Raw genomic sequence first — 13,897 nt, forward strand, 5'->3', positions numbered from 1 at the left:
TTTCTGTCCCCAGAAGAACATGGAAGATGGGTTTCTTCATGACTCAGGTTCTCCAGAATGCTTATTGTGCAGCCAGAACATAGTCATGAAGATTATTCACTTCTGCAGCACCTTACCATACAGATGTCAATCCAACCAGCCTCCTGGATGAACTACACACATTGGCTAACTGTAGGAACCTGGTGTATCGTCAAGTCTGGCAGATTTTCCCCGTTAGAAGACTGGGCTCCCAAATAACCTTCTCAGGGATGCACAATCCTATATAACACAAGCCTACAGCAAGCCTGGGACAATCAATAGTCACCCCTCTTTCCCAAATGATGCGAATCTCACAGTGGTTATTGTTTATGTAACTTAGTGCATACGCTACACAGAAATCAAACAGGATATCTTTTTTTTTCCCCTTCAAAAAGTGGCTCTTTGCTGAAGTCATTACTGTCCTCAAATTAGGACAGATGAGGCCTTTCAACTCCCACTCCCAACATTACAGTTAGAACATTGCAATAAATGTCAAACTAAGAACAAGGGTTTATTTTAGCTGACTGACTGCTGCTGTTCTATTCCTCAAGCAATCTTCTCAGACAGCTCCACAAGTAAATGGAAACGGCACTCTGACCTTGACAACTTGACCGAACATAAAATTGGGAGCAGGAGGAATGTCAACAAACACCTGTGCTGCACTAGGCTCAGTGCTGTGCAAGACATCCTCCTTCCTGTTCCAAGTTCTGTACCTAGGGAGCTGTGCAGACAACTGCTCCCCCTCTCCCCAGCCCCCAATATTTCAACAAGAGTTGCAGGCTGTGTTTATAATCCACACTGTAAAGATGCAAATAAGTTGCTGCACCAAAAAGGAAAAGCAACAAGTTTTCTGTTAAGAGACATATTTAACATCAGCAGTTAGGAAAGCTAAACGTCATAATAGCATTTTAAAGAGGCACTTTCACTTTAGTCACGTTTTTGAACATGCAAACTCTAACATACATTATTGGATATGCTACTGCTAGTTGCGCTTTCCACCAAAAAAAAGCAAGTTTATCACATGCTGGTGATTTCAATTATGCAGATTTCAATTTTACAGTTCAAATCTTTGGTTTATCTTATCTTTTCCTTTTCTCCCCAATCTGCAGCCTACAGGGGAAGTAAACTTTTTGTCTCTGAAGCAGAAAGCCACCAGAGCCAAGCATTAGCCAGCGACTTGATGCCAAAATGATCTGAATTAGTACTGGAAAAGTCTTTGCAAAGGAAGCAGCAGCACAAGACTGATCCTAACCATGGCTCTGAGAATTCAGATTGCAAAATCTTCCTTGGAAGCCCACAAAAAAAATGGACAGATTAAGACTATCTGTCCTTTATTTTAGCAAACATTAAGAGCTTTAGTTTGTCTTTAAGACATGTACCAAAAAGCAATGTAAAAAGTCTAGACTGAGTGATTTCTTGCCTGTTTGTTGAGCAACTTGTTATAAAAATAAGATAGTGACTTGCAATTCAGTTTAATAAGCAGCTTCATTGTAGTTACAACTTTGCATATTCTTCAGAAGGTAAAGGGCTACAGCTTCTACCGTCAAGGATATATTACTGTCCGCCCATCAGAAATGAACTTATGTCCACAAAACACATTAAATAAAATGCATTAACAATGTGGTTCATGGAGCAAGCAATACACTAGAATAATACTGTATACTATTGTTCACTGGTCCCTACTTCACAAAGACAGAAATATAGTAGCTTCATTCTTTTCGCCTTTTCCTCAGTGTGAGCATCAAGATTGACATTTATAAATATCAAGCCATGCTAGACTGTTTCAGAAACAACACCCATAGCTCAGAAGATATCCCCTTCAAATCTACAGTTGAGAGGTACCCATTTACAGCATCAGCATAATTATGGTAGGTAATCCTTAAAAAAATTTTTTTTTTTTTTAAACAAAGTGCAAAGAAGCACACTTGCTGAAAGCAGGGATATAAAATACAATTTTAATGGGCAACTGTCACTGACTACTCTTGCTGACTATGGAGATATGGCTCCCAGTATTCATTAGTGTCCTGCCAGATAATTAAATGGATTACTCAAAAAGAACTGTTGACAATTAATCACTCATAAGACTACTATTTTAATAAACAGGTTTCTGGCTCCATTAGCTGATTTATTGAGTTTTCAAATAATCAATTCAGTCCAGCTGTTTGTGCAAAGTTACTGATCAACATAAAGCTTACACACAAACTGCCAGTCAGCAGGAGAACAAGTTTGTAACACTCGCCACAATTGTCTACAGGGACAAGTATTTTCAACACTTCAATGGCTTTCCAGAGTCCATATTCATTATTACTGGGTACTACTGCTTTGACAGAAGTATCTTTTTGTCACCCCATCAACCCTACTTGATGTTATTATAGTTCAAGTTACATTTGTGCTTTTAGTAACTCCAACTATCAAAACAGTATTATTTATCTTGGGCTCCACCTGCCGGCCTCAAAAAAAGCATAAGTGTTTATAGGTCCTATATAAACAGTCCCATCTTTTTTTTTTTATTCAGACAGAAGTGTTTAAGCCAGCTAAACCAGAGCTACCTCTTAAAATAGCAGCAATACTTAATTGGCAAGGGAGGCAACCAATGTATTTTGGTATCTTCTTCTATCAAAGCTGACATTGCATTTGCAACACCTGTTGTGGTTTTATACCCAGGCTGGATGTTAGCCTTAAAATTCTTAAATAAAAACATACTGTAAGTCAGACTTAAATTTAGATATTCTGAAATTTAAGACAATTAACAAACATTAAGAGGAGAGAAAAACTGAAGAGGGGCTGTCATAGACATGATAGGCACATAAACATTTAATCCAAAAGTCTTTATACAGGTGTCACTCTTTCAAGCTCATATTCACATAAAAGAGGGTGCTACAACTATGGGTATGAGAGAAGCATATTGCACAGAGCTGCCATTACAAAGCAGATGTGCTCAACTCAGCCTTCTCGTCATTCAGTGATAGTCTTCCACAGATCAAGGGGAAAAGATGAAGAAGATTAGGTCAGCACTGGCTTCCACACTTGCAACTTGATCCTATAGCAAGTCCAAAGCTTGATCAAAAGCTGACTTTCTAGCTCCATTTCAGCAGAAAATGTGTCTTCAGAACTATTCTTAGAGATGCAGGAGACAGCTTAGTTTAAAAAAAAAAAAAAAGAAATTCAAATAAAAAACAGTAAGTTGTGGCACAACACATGCCTTCTGGTTTTCTTTTTTGAAGACAATACAAGCCAGAATATGCATACTGTGCAACCTGACAAGGTCTGCAGAATGGGGGGAAAAAACCTCCACTCTAAGGTAGGACAGTGAAGACTTACTGCTCTCTGGATAATGAGCTTTTATAAAATCTAGTTGGATTATTCCCAGTCATCAAGACAACAGTTATCAAGGATTAAATGACAGCAACAATCTCCTATTTCTGTAATATGTTTCTAGTTTGCTAATTTACACCAAATACACACAAACCAGCTTGACAAGAATTACAAACATCATTTAATTAAGCGTTCTGCTCCAAACAGCACTGCTGATTCGGAAATGACATTAAAGTAACTAACATTCTTATTCTGTGCTACTGTACTCTGCTAGACAGTACAGTGTGTTGTTTTGCTCATTTTAATGATCTGTTAAAAGCCTGAGTGGATACATGCCAGCATAAGGTAGCATTTAGAGGGACTATCAAGAGACCAAAGAATGATAGATTGTCTATGTTCTTTTCATAGGGTTCTACCATCATTTGGTTGATTAGAAGCAATCAGTTCACAATTTGGCATAAAACCATTTTACCCTTAAGAACTCCCAGTAGCAGCCTTTGAAAAATGAAGCCATTTGTTATGTATCTTGTTTTCACAAATGAAGCATCATAAATAACATCTGTCAGTTACCACAGTGATCTCAATTGCTTCTCAAAATGATTCAAAACTGTTGTTTAGGTGCCGTCTAAGAGACAGCTAAAGATCATCAGTCACTGGATTCTGATAGTTTTATGTACCACAACAATAACTCGTGGTCAGCAGAGTCTAAAACTATTTTACTGCTTCTTTTTAATTTGTCCAAAGGAAACTGAGCACTACACTCCTCAAATGCCCATAAAAGAGTAAAATTGGATGCATTTTCTTTCAGTAGTGGAATGATTTTTTATTTTTTTTAATATAAACTGAACTTGAAAATAATGGAAAATAAGAGATGCTCGATTCGTTTTTAAAAGTAATCTACCTTTTTTTTTTTTCCTCCACATAAAGGCATCTCACAGTTGTATTTCTTAAAGCGTTTTAGTGGCCCGCTTTTGCACTTCCCTCGTGTAGCACATGCTCCTGTGTAGTAATACTAATCATTAAAGATAAAGATGAGGTGGAATAGATGGATCCACAATCTGATGCCTTTCAGGTTGCTCTGTATAGACAATTAGTAACTAACCTAGGGTTTGTAACCCTACCAAGGCAAAGGGTCAGTCTTCACTGCAAGAGACAGCAATGCAAGATAGAACACTTATGAAAACACAGAAAGTAACATAAGGTGCATGCTGTTCCCAAGTTTAATGAGTTAATTTTATTTTCAGCTCCTCAATTTCTCTCTCTGGCATCTTACTAGATTACGTCCACTGTACAGCTCCCAAGAGAAAAAAAAGGCCGGTAAACATCACATTTCACCACACCATATTTTAAAAAACATTTGCAAGGCATGGAATAAGACAGCCTTTCCACCAGTTTCTCAAGAGTGCTAGCTTCTCCTCTGCCACAGATCTGCAGACCCAGAGCCTTTTGCTAGACTTCTTCCTCCTTTTAGACAAAGACTGTTATTTTTAGCTTTCACAATTCTTAGGTTTTCTTCAGTGAGGAACCAGTTAGGAATCCTTTTTTGGGGAAAGAAAATCTGTTTTCCATTTCTTATTTGTAGGAAGTTTATGCTACAAGTAACTGGAGGAAACACTTAGTGGAAGATTCATATATATTTGCTGTGTTCTTACGCGCTGCCCTAGAGATGTTCCTCTAGACGTTCCCAGAGTAATACCAGTCTATGTGGACCTTTGACCTGACCCAGTATGGCTGGTCTTATATTCCTAAGTTTAACTTCCTGTGACAGAAGGGCTGCAATTAACACTTATGTAAGTGTGTTTTCATTCCCACTCTTCCCACCTCATCTACAGTAACTCTGCACTTACCACCTATCCCGAACAAAACTTAGAGGGGCCATGGGGTGATAGGCAGCCTACAAACTTGCAAGGAAGGGACCAAGAGGAAAACACAAACCCACAGCAGTTAAGCAGACAAAAGAAGTCCTGCAAGTTATCCTTATGTAAGAAAAAACCACATTCATTTCTTTCAAGATAGCAGATACAAAATGAACATTGCAACACAAAAAGAGCTTCAAAGCTTTTTGCTTTGAGTTGAAATAATCCTTCTAGGAGACACAAGACAAAGACAACAGAATTTTGTTAGTTCTGCAAAGTTATTTATTTAATTGTAATTTTAATATGCTCTTTAAAAAAAACATCCCCATAAAAGTAATTTGGCTGATCACTATCAGCATTCAGCAGGTTCACTTAGAATTGCTCTCACAAGAGCAACACCACTGTCTAGGCCTACCTACTTTACTGCAGGTATGTTATATGTCTGGTTGTGTCCACTTTCAAGAATATAGTTGCTATGATGGTAAACATCCTATTACTGAGTCTGGAACAAGTGTAAGTAGTTAACAAGAGAGGTGCATAACTGCACTGAAGCATTGCCAAACATACCAAAACAATTACGGTGAAAAATACTAGCCCACCCTTTAGCCACTTCATTTAAAATATTAACTAAATACAACGGAAATAGATAGGAAGTTGGCTTCAGTTAGAGCTGAGATACTTGAGTCTCTGTATAGCCAGGATCAATTCAGTCAAACTGCTCCTAAGAACTGTGGGAAGTCTGAAAACAACTCAACTAAAAAAATTATCGAATTTAACTTAAAAAAATTAAGTTTCTGTATATTTTGACTTTTAAAACCAGCACAATACACAGTGGAGAGTGAGCTAGTGTAATCAAGTGCACTTCAGAGCAGCATGTGCCCTGCTGACCTCATGTAATCACAAAAGAAATCTCTCAACCCCCCCCCCCCCAGTGTTTTCAATACCTAGAAACCGAAACATCAGTAGTTTTCAGTGCCTTTCTGTGACTATTTCTTGACAAACTGCCACCAAAGGGTCACCAAACATTAAAACAGTTACTGTATCAAACTGTTGCACGCGACACAAGTACCAACCAGCCACCACCAGCGCAAGAATGAAATGCCATCACACAACCAAAGAAAACAAGCGTTGGTCGACGCTTTAAAACAGCCCCGTAGTTGCCGTCGGATAAATTTAGGGCAAGAAGTTTCTTGAGCGAGAGGCGCTCAGGAGCAGCGCTTTCCTTCCCGCCACTCGCCGTGAGGGGAGGCGGTCACCGCTGCCGCGGAGGGCCGGGGCCCTGGCGCTCGGCCGGGAGGGGCCCGCCGCCCCCTGAAGCACACACAGCCCCCCACCCCCAAACCAGGAGCCCGTTAGCTCCCAGCCAGGCTGCGCCGCGGGCTCGGGCTCCCCAATCCTGACAGGTGAAGCGACTCAAAGCCATTTCTGAGGCTGGCCCCCGCCCTTCCCACCCAAGCGCGAACGGGGAGGGGCGCCGGCCCGAGGTGACTCCGCCAGGACCGAGCCGGAGAAGGGGTCCGGGCCGTCCGACCTCCCCCCAGCCCCCTCAGAGGGAAGAGCCCCGCCAGCCCGCCGCGCTCCGCACTCACCCAGCGCGGACACCAGCCCATCCCCACCGCACCGCTTCCGCGAGAGCAGCCAGTTCAAAACAACGCCCGCCCTTATTGGCTGCGAGCGCCCCGCCCTCCCGCGCGCTATTGGGGGACGGATCCCCCGCCTCTCCTCCTCAAGCTGTCATTGGCTGGCTCGCACACAGGTGCCCCGTGGGCACCGCCCCCTCGCAGTCCCGTCGTCCCCGCCCCGGGCGTCATGAGAGGAGCCGTGGCCTCCTGCTCCTCGTCCGGCCCTGCGGCCTGAGGAGGACCCTGGCCTTGGGGTGTTTCGAGAGGAGGCGGTACAGGGTGCTCGAGGCACGTCACCTTCAACACAGCCCGGTACCCACGTCCGCCATAGCGGATTGAAGAAGTCATCTGTGGTATTGCATGGTACGTGGGCTGCTTCTTGGCCGCCTCAGCCCGTTTCCAGTATATTTTGTTTCAAGGTATGAAATAATAACGTCAAAGGCCTGACGTGAGCTTCAAAGGGCTCATAACTCTGAGGACTGATACCCCCAGTGTGGACACATATTTAGCTAACGGTCGCAAGAGCATTCCAGATGCCTTTAGAAGACCTTGAACAGAATAAACAAGACGACAAAATAAGAAAGATGCCAATGAGAAGAACACAGGTGCGCATTCCACGATAAAGGGAACTTGGCACAAAGAACCTCAATTCGGCAGTTTATCTTGACCAATTAGACTGAGACAAGTTTCGCATGTTTTAGCTGGTATAACCAATTATGTCCTATGTTTATGTGCGTGTACAGAGTCAGTATAACCAATTATATCTTATGTTTATGCGCGTGTACAGTGTTGATATAACCAATCATATTTTATGCTTGTGCGCGTGTACAGTGACTTTGCAGAATATGTGACTATAAGTACGTGTGTGTTTTAGCAATAAAGGGTCGTCTGTTGTCTGCTCTCAAGATTACAGGCGTCCGTCTACTTCAATCTCCTCACCCCAGGACCGGGTTGCTGACAGTCTCAGTGAGTTTGGATGTAGCTACTTACTCACTTCTAGAATGAGGTCACTGTGTGGGACACGTGTTAACGTAACTACCTTCAGGGGAGACTCCGCTGCCAGAAAGGCCCCAAAGTCACCGAGCCCTGAGCTTGCAATGGGATAAATTCAGGCCAGGACAGCTTTCCTGAGGATCGAGGAAAACACAAGTGACAAAGTCAAATTTGCTTTCAGCTATTAAGCACAGCATGATCAGAACTGATAATTAAACATTTAGTAATTTTACTTAGATCTGCAGATTTAGGCTGGGATTGGATCTGTGCCACCTTTTTGTCCTTTCATACCGAAATATCAACTTGTGGGCTTTTCAAATAAGATTTAAAACTTTATTTCTGATTTTTTTCACAGGTGGCAATAGAGGGTTTCAGTGGAGCCTGTAAATTAAAAATGTTTTATGGTGAAGCCTGTAAGGGGAGACCACAAAAGCTTTGACTGCTCTTCTAGGTTCTAACACTGATAAACACAGTACACACAAGATACGGAACACTAATGAAAGAACTCCCAGGGGTATATGAGTGTGTAATGTGGCTTGCGAGGCAAAACCTTTCATCCTGGATGCAGAAAACCTGAAGTCAATTGTTAGCTTTACCACTGGTCTGGCATATGACATTGAGCAAGTTCATCTCAATACTTTCTTTCTCCATCAACAACATCGGGGTGATAGCATTGACCTTCGCAAGGTCTTTTGAGATCTACTGATGAAAATTGCTGGGTGAGTATATTATCACCATTATTTGTACTATTGCTTTTGAAACACAATAATAGATTGTAGTTATTACCTACATATATCAACCTTGATACATATAAACCTAAAATATATTTATGTTTTCAGGTATAGAGTTGTTATTTAAAACAGTTATCTGATTAATAAGTAGACAAATTATACAAATCTCTTAATCTCCATTACATTAAAACTGGTAAAATGCATGCACATTAAATATAATTTGTTGTTTGCTGTCACTCTGTTTCTCAAAGTATAGACTCATCACTGTGACCAAAGATTATTTAGCTTCTATGCTTGATGCCCATTAAAAATCTTCAGATGATAGGTCTGCATACCTTCAGTAGGAGCTAACGTCCGTGGGAAGAAGAAAAGGAAAACTGTCCATAGGCCTAAAACTTAATGGTGTTAGTTTTTACTAATTTTTTCATTATTTTTAATACATATGGGAAGTTAAAATAACTTCAGAGTAATTTAAAAAATATTTTTTAGGAGGCTTCACAAAAACAGCCCGCTCCAAGGATTTGTGAATACTGGATTTGGTGGGCATTCAGACTCTTCCTTCTATTTCTTGTGTCTACTTTTTGTTCTGCCTATACCAGCTCAGTTATTGTTGTTCCTTTTAGACCCTGCCCTAGGGGATCTGTGCATAGCTCCCATTGTTTGTCAAACTTGAATAGTCTGATCCCAAGTAGGCAGTGATTCTGTATCCACTTTAAGTATCTTTAATGAAGAGAGTGGTACTGGCTGTCAGCGCAGAACCTCCATTGGAGAAAGCTAAAACCCAAGCAGCTTAGTGAAAAGCTTGTAGAATTATTCTCCTGAGTTAGTCTCAAAAACTAAAAGAGAAATAGTCCTGACATTTATTTAAAAACTTTGTTCTATCTTGTAAGTGCTGGAATGCATGTTGTTTGGAATGCATAAAGCACACCTTGAATGGATTAAGTATCTTTTCCCTGAGAGGTCTCAAAAAGTAGTTGCTAGAGAGGAGACATCAGTGATGCAGAGAGAGTTTTCCAGAGATCGGTTCTTGCTCTGATCCTATTTGATATCTCTATCAATTGTCTAGATGATGCAAGATCTTTACTAGTAAAATCTGTAGCTTAGTAGACTATCAGTGCATAATTCACATGACTGATTAGTTATAGAATCATCTGATGTGCCCAATTAAATCATCCCAGTCCAATAAAATGCATTTTTAATGTCAGAAAATGTGAGCAAACACATCTGGAAATAAAGAATGCAGGGATGGAGACTAGCTTGGCAAAAAGTACTTCAGAAAAGACTTTAGCTGTTACTATCTATAAAGGTTTCAACATGACCTCTCGGGGTAGCATGGTGGTAAACTGGACTAATGTAATCCTTGAATGTATAAAATACAGAATATGTAGGGGAGACAGGGGAGCGATACTGCCTTTGTCCACAGCACTAGTTACACTGGAACACTGCACCATTTCTGGCGCACCACGGGGAAAAACACTAGGAATAACGCAGAGGAACGTAGAAGTAATGAAGGGGGTAGATAACAAGATATAAATAGGGGTGTAGGAAGCTCAACCTATTCAGCTAGTCAAAGAGAAGGCTGAGAGGCGACTCGATGGCAGCACACAAGACCACCGCAAACGGCAAAAAGGTCAAGTTAGACAAATCCACAGGGATCACGTGCCAGCATTACCTGGCTGCATTGCACCTGACGAGCCCTCTGTCACAGCACGCGTCTCAGACATTAGTTGGGCCCGGAATCTCCCCGTCTACAGCTGTGAAAAGTACCACTTAGTCTCCCAGGAGCAGAAAGCCTTTAGCCGTACTGCAGGTCGGTGGGCTTAGCGCTGCAGGCCGCGTAGTGCGGTTTCGCCGTACCCATCCAGTGAGGTGACATAATGGTCGCTGCTGCTGCTGCTCCTGCCGAAAGCACATCGTCAGCGCTCCGCTCCCGCCCCGCTCTCTGCCGTGCGGGCAGCCCCGTCCCCGCTCTCGCAGCGGGAGCCGCCTCTCGCCGGGCTGCGGCGGCTCCTCCCGCCGCCCCGCCGGCCGCCTGCCGCCGCGCGCGCCCGCCGAGGGACCGGGCCGCCCCGCTCGGACGGACAGTCCCGCCGGCCAATGGCGAGCGGAGCGGCCGGCCCGTGAGCGGCGCGGGGCGGAAACGCGCCAATGAGGTTTTGGTTGCTGGGCTCGATCGGCAGAGGAACTACCCAATAGGAAAATTTGCGGCGCGGGAGCGGCGCGCTGGTTTGTGTGCCCACCGCAGGCGGGCAGCGCGAGGCAGCGCGAGGCAGGGGTCGCGGCGGGACCGCCGGCGGGTGTGGGTGGCGGCCTCGCTGCCCTCCGCCGGCCGCTGTGGAGATGGCGTGGGGGCAGAGGAGGGTGCCTCTTCCCTTTGGCTAGTACTTCCCCCTCAGGTGTGAATGCTGAGGAATGATAACGCCCCGCTTAAAAAGAAAAAAAAAAAAAAAGAGTTGGAAAGACGGTACTCACAGGGGCTGACTGGGAAATGCGTTCCCCCCCCCCCCCCCGGCGGGCCTCTCCTGAGGGACGCTCGACCGGCGCGGCTTCGCGGGCGGTTATTTTCTGAAACGTAGTTTCGGAAGGGCACGCATTTTTCTGCGTTGCCCTTGGACCTTTTTTTGGAGCGGCCTCGGGGGCCGTCGGGAGGACCGCGCTCCTCCGGAGGCGGCGGGCGGCCGAGCTGGGCTGCGGGAGCGGGGACCCGGAGGGCCTGATGGCAGCGGGTGTATGTGCTTTCTGGAGAGGAGAAATCCCCTGCGTGCTTTAAAGACGCAGCCAAAAATCTTGGTAGAAAAGGTAAACGCAAGAAAAGGGTTAACGATCGCTGCCACCTCCCCCTCCTCTCCGCCGGCTGGATAAAGATGGTCTTGGATACCCTTTGTAAATAGGAATGTGGAGGTGGGAGGGGAAAATCAGCCCGACTCCGTCCGCTGTGTTCGTCTCGGTGGGTAAGAAGGCGATAGAGAGGCTGGTGCAGCCCGGGTGCTCTCCCGGGAGAATGCGCGGGGGGACGGACGCCCCTTCCGCGGGCGCCGGGAACCCGCGGGGCTGCGCCGGGGTGGGGAGGGCGTGAGTGGCGGGCGGGGAGCACCGCGGAGGGGGCTCCTGCTCCCGGGGAACGGCAAGCGAGAGAGGAAGACAAGGGGCTTTGGTTGATATGCTGCCCAGCGGTTGCCGCGTATTTTATTGAAGAGTTGGTGGGGTTTCTCCCCCCCTTCTTTTTTTTTTTTTTTTTTTTTTTTTTGGTACACTCGCCTCCTTGAAGCCAGCAGAAGCAAGGAAAATAAGCTGAGAACAGAGAAATAAGAGAAGACGGAGGAGATGGTGAGCAGATCATTGGGTTGGGGGGAATGAATGAGGTTGCCGGGCTATTTTCTGTTGAGATGTTCTTGCAGGGTGTAGTACGTTTGGGATAATTTTGCATTACGACTGCAGACTAGCCTTCTTTGTTTGCTAAAAATTGCTGTTTAAGGTTTAACAGCGTTCATCAGTTTATTGTGAGATACGCAACGAGGAGTTGATATGTACGAATGGCTAAAATTACATACGCAAGCCACACACACAAGCAACCCCTAAACAAACCAACATTGTATTAATCCTGCAATATGATGGGCAGCTCTTGTCGTGGAGGGAAGTCATTGCTCAGGTTATTTGTGGCATGCATAGATGAGTCTCTTTGTAGCAAAGACCAAACAAAACTAACCTATTTCTTCACAAATGTGAAATGTATTACAGATCTAAAAGCCAAAGTTAGGCAGTTTTTTCCTCTTCGTTTCCCCTGCAGTATTGCTGTAGACGATTAAAATCTAATGTTTGCAAAACTTGACCAACTCTAAAATGTTCACTTCTAGCATGCAAATAGTAAAGATTGTCTTTCTCCCTTTCTCGCTCTCTTTTTTTTTTTTTTTTTTTTAACGTAGGCACTTGTTTGTGTATGTGGAAGGGGGAATTCTTGTAACATGTACTTTGCTTTTTAGTGTACTGTTGTGCCTTAGGTAGGTCACAATACAAAATGTGATTCTTCGTATGTTAAAAAAAAATCTCTAAGTATTTTTTTTTTATATCAAGTGAAGACGTGTTTTATACTAAAAATATCTTAAACACTAGATACAAGTTTGTGTGGAAAAACCCTGCAGTTTTGTATTAATGGGAATGCTTTATGGTAAAAATCATGACTCTAAATGACAGAATATTGACATTGGCTGATTGTATCTTCCTGTGGATGAAGTGCTGCAGTCTGTATTAAGCACATTAGCTCTTTAAGCTTCTATAAATTTAAACATATTTTGTTTACAAAATTGTTCAGGACTGCATGGTGCAGTAGTAAAATCTGAAATTTAGTGGCTTTAGAAATGTTGCAAGGCACTGCAAAAGAGAAAAATTGCAGCTTCATTTTAAATCTGCTGTGGACAAAAAAGGTTTGTTATAATAAAGTAATACAGGATATACATGGTGACTAACTGCAAAGGCTGGATAGTTTGGAGTTTCTACAGAAAAATAAGTTGTGAACTATGCTGTGATCTTCATCATGCAAGATACTTGGATGGATGGCTGTTAAATTTATTTTAAGCAACAACTCTGTAAATGCTTGTCTGAAATATTTAAATTATATGCGCCATTAAGCAAATGAGTTTATCTTCCCATTGCTTGGCTAAAGGAATGTATTAAGAGGGCAAGGTTTAGAAGAACAATACAGTTTGACTGCATAGTTTCACTGCATAGTTCATCCTCATGTATTGTTCAGAGATGCATAGAATGTATTTTATTTGACATTGGTGATCTTTATAAAGTTGACTTTGCTGTTTTTATTTTTATGCCATAGTTGCTGTCAACATAAATAACTGAATTTCAATTAATATAACCATAGATTTGACCTACTATTAAGCTAGAATGTATGAAAAATAGTTCCCTTCTTTGATTTTCATCTATTCATTCAAAATATCTGCAATGGATTTCAGTCACAGCAATTCTTTAATATTGGAAGAACTGTTGAGAGTTACAAATAGAGAGAGATTCCCATTATATTGAGTTAGGACACTGCACTAGAAATGGCAAAATTCCTGCCTTTTGCTTATACTTCAGATTTTGTACAGACTGCAGTTCAGAGAAGATGTCTTATCCTGAAGACCATCTGCATGCATATTACAGTTATATAAAACTAAGCTTCTGTATTTGATTTTTATGTAATGCAACACATTATTTCTGCAGTGCTTTTGGTAGATCTTGGTTAGTGTCAGAATTGATACACTGTGAGGAAAACCTGTTAGAATTCTTGTGCTACCAGGTTTATAATTTGTTGCTCTTAATATTTTATTGTGTGAGTATAAATCATTGACACAGACATTGTAAACAAATGCTG

General features: G+C 42.8%; 2 protein-coding genes across 19 annotated transcripts in view; one reads left to right on the forward strand and one right to left on the reverse strand.

The window, feature by feature from the left end:
• The window catches only part of TANGO2 (transport and golgi organization 2 homolog), a 42,952-nt gene extending 32,389 nt beyond the window's left edge, over positions 1 to 10,563 (reverse strand). For 4 of the 7 annotated variants that reach the window (XM_030025615.2, XM_041126044.1, XM_030025614.2 and 1 more), the window contains exon 1: positions 6,779 to 6,854. The gene's annotated coding sequence lies outside the window, so the exon portion shown is untranslated. Of the gene's footprint in view, positions 1 to 6,778; positions 6,855 to 7,801; positions 7,939 to 10,207 lie in introns of those variants that run through there. The other 3 variants (XM_041126043.1, XM_030025616.2, XM_030025617.2) reach the window with 3 other exon arrangements.
• Positions 10,564 to 10,781: 218 nt separating this feature from the next.
• ARVCF (ARVCF delta catenin family member) overlaps positions 10,782 to 13,897 on the forward strand; it is a 293,557-nt gene continuing 290,441 nt past the window's right edge. For 4 of the 12 annotated variants that reach the window (XM_030024138.2, XM_030024131.2, XM_030024134.2 and 1 more), the window contains exon 1: positions 11,605 to 11,862. The gene's annotated coding sequence lies outside the window, so the exon portion shown is untranslated. Of the gene's footprint in view, positions 10,932 to 11,052; positions 11,335 to 11,604; positions 11,863 to 13,897 lie in introns of those variants that run through there. The other 8 variants (XM_030024140.2, XM_030024142.2, XM_030024130.2 and 5 more) reach the window with 7 other exon arrangements.

Source organism: Aquila chrysaetos, chromosome 9, assembly GCF_900496995.4.
Source record: "Aquila chrysaetos chrysaetos chromosome 9, bAquChr1.4, whole genome shotgun sequence".
Taxonomy (NCBI): Eukaryota; Metazoa; Chordata; class Aves; order Accipitriformes; family Accipitridae; genus Aquila; species Aquila chrysaetos.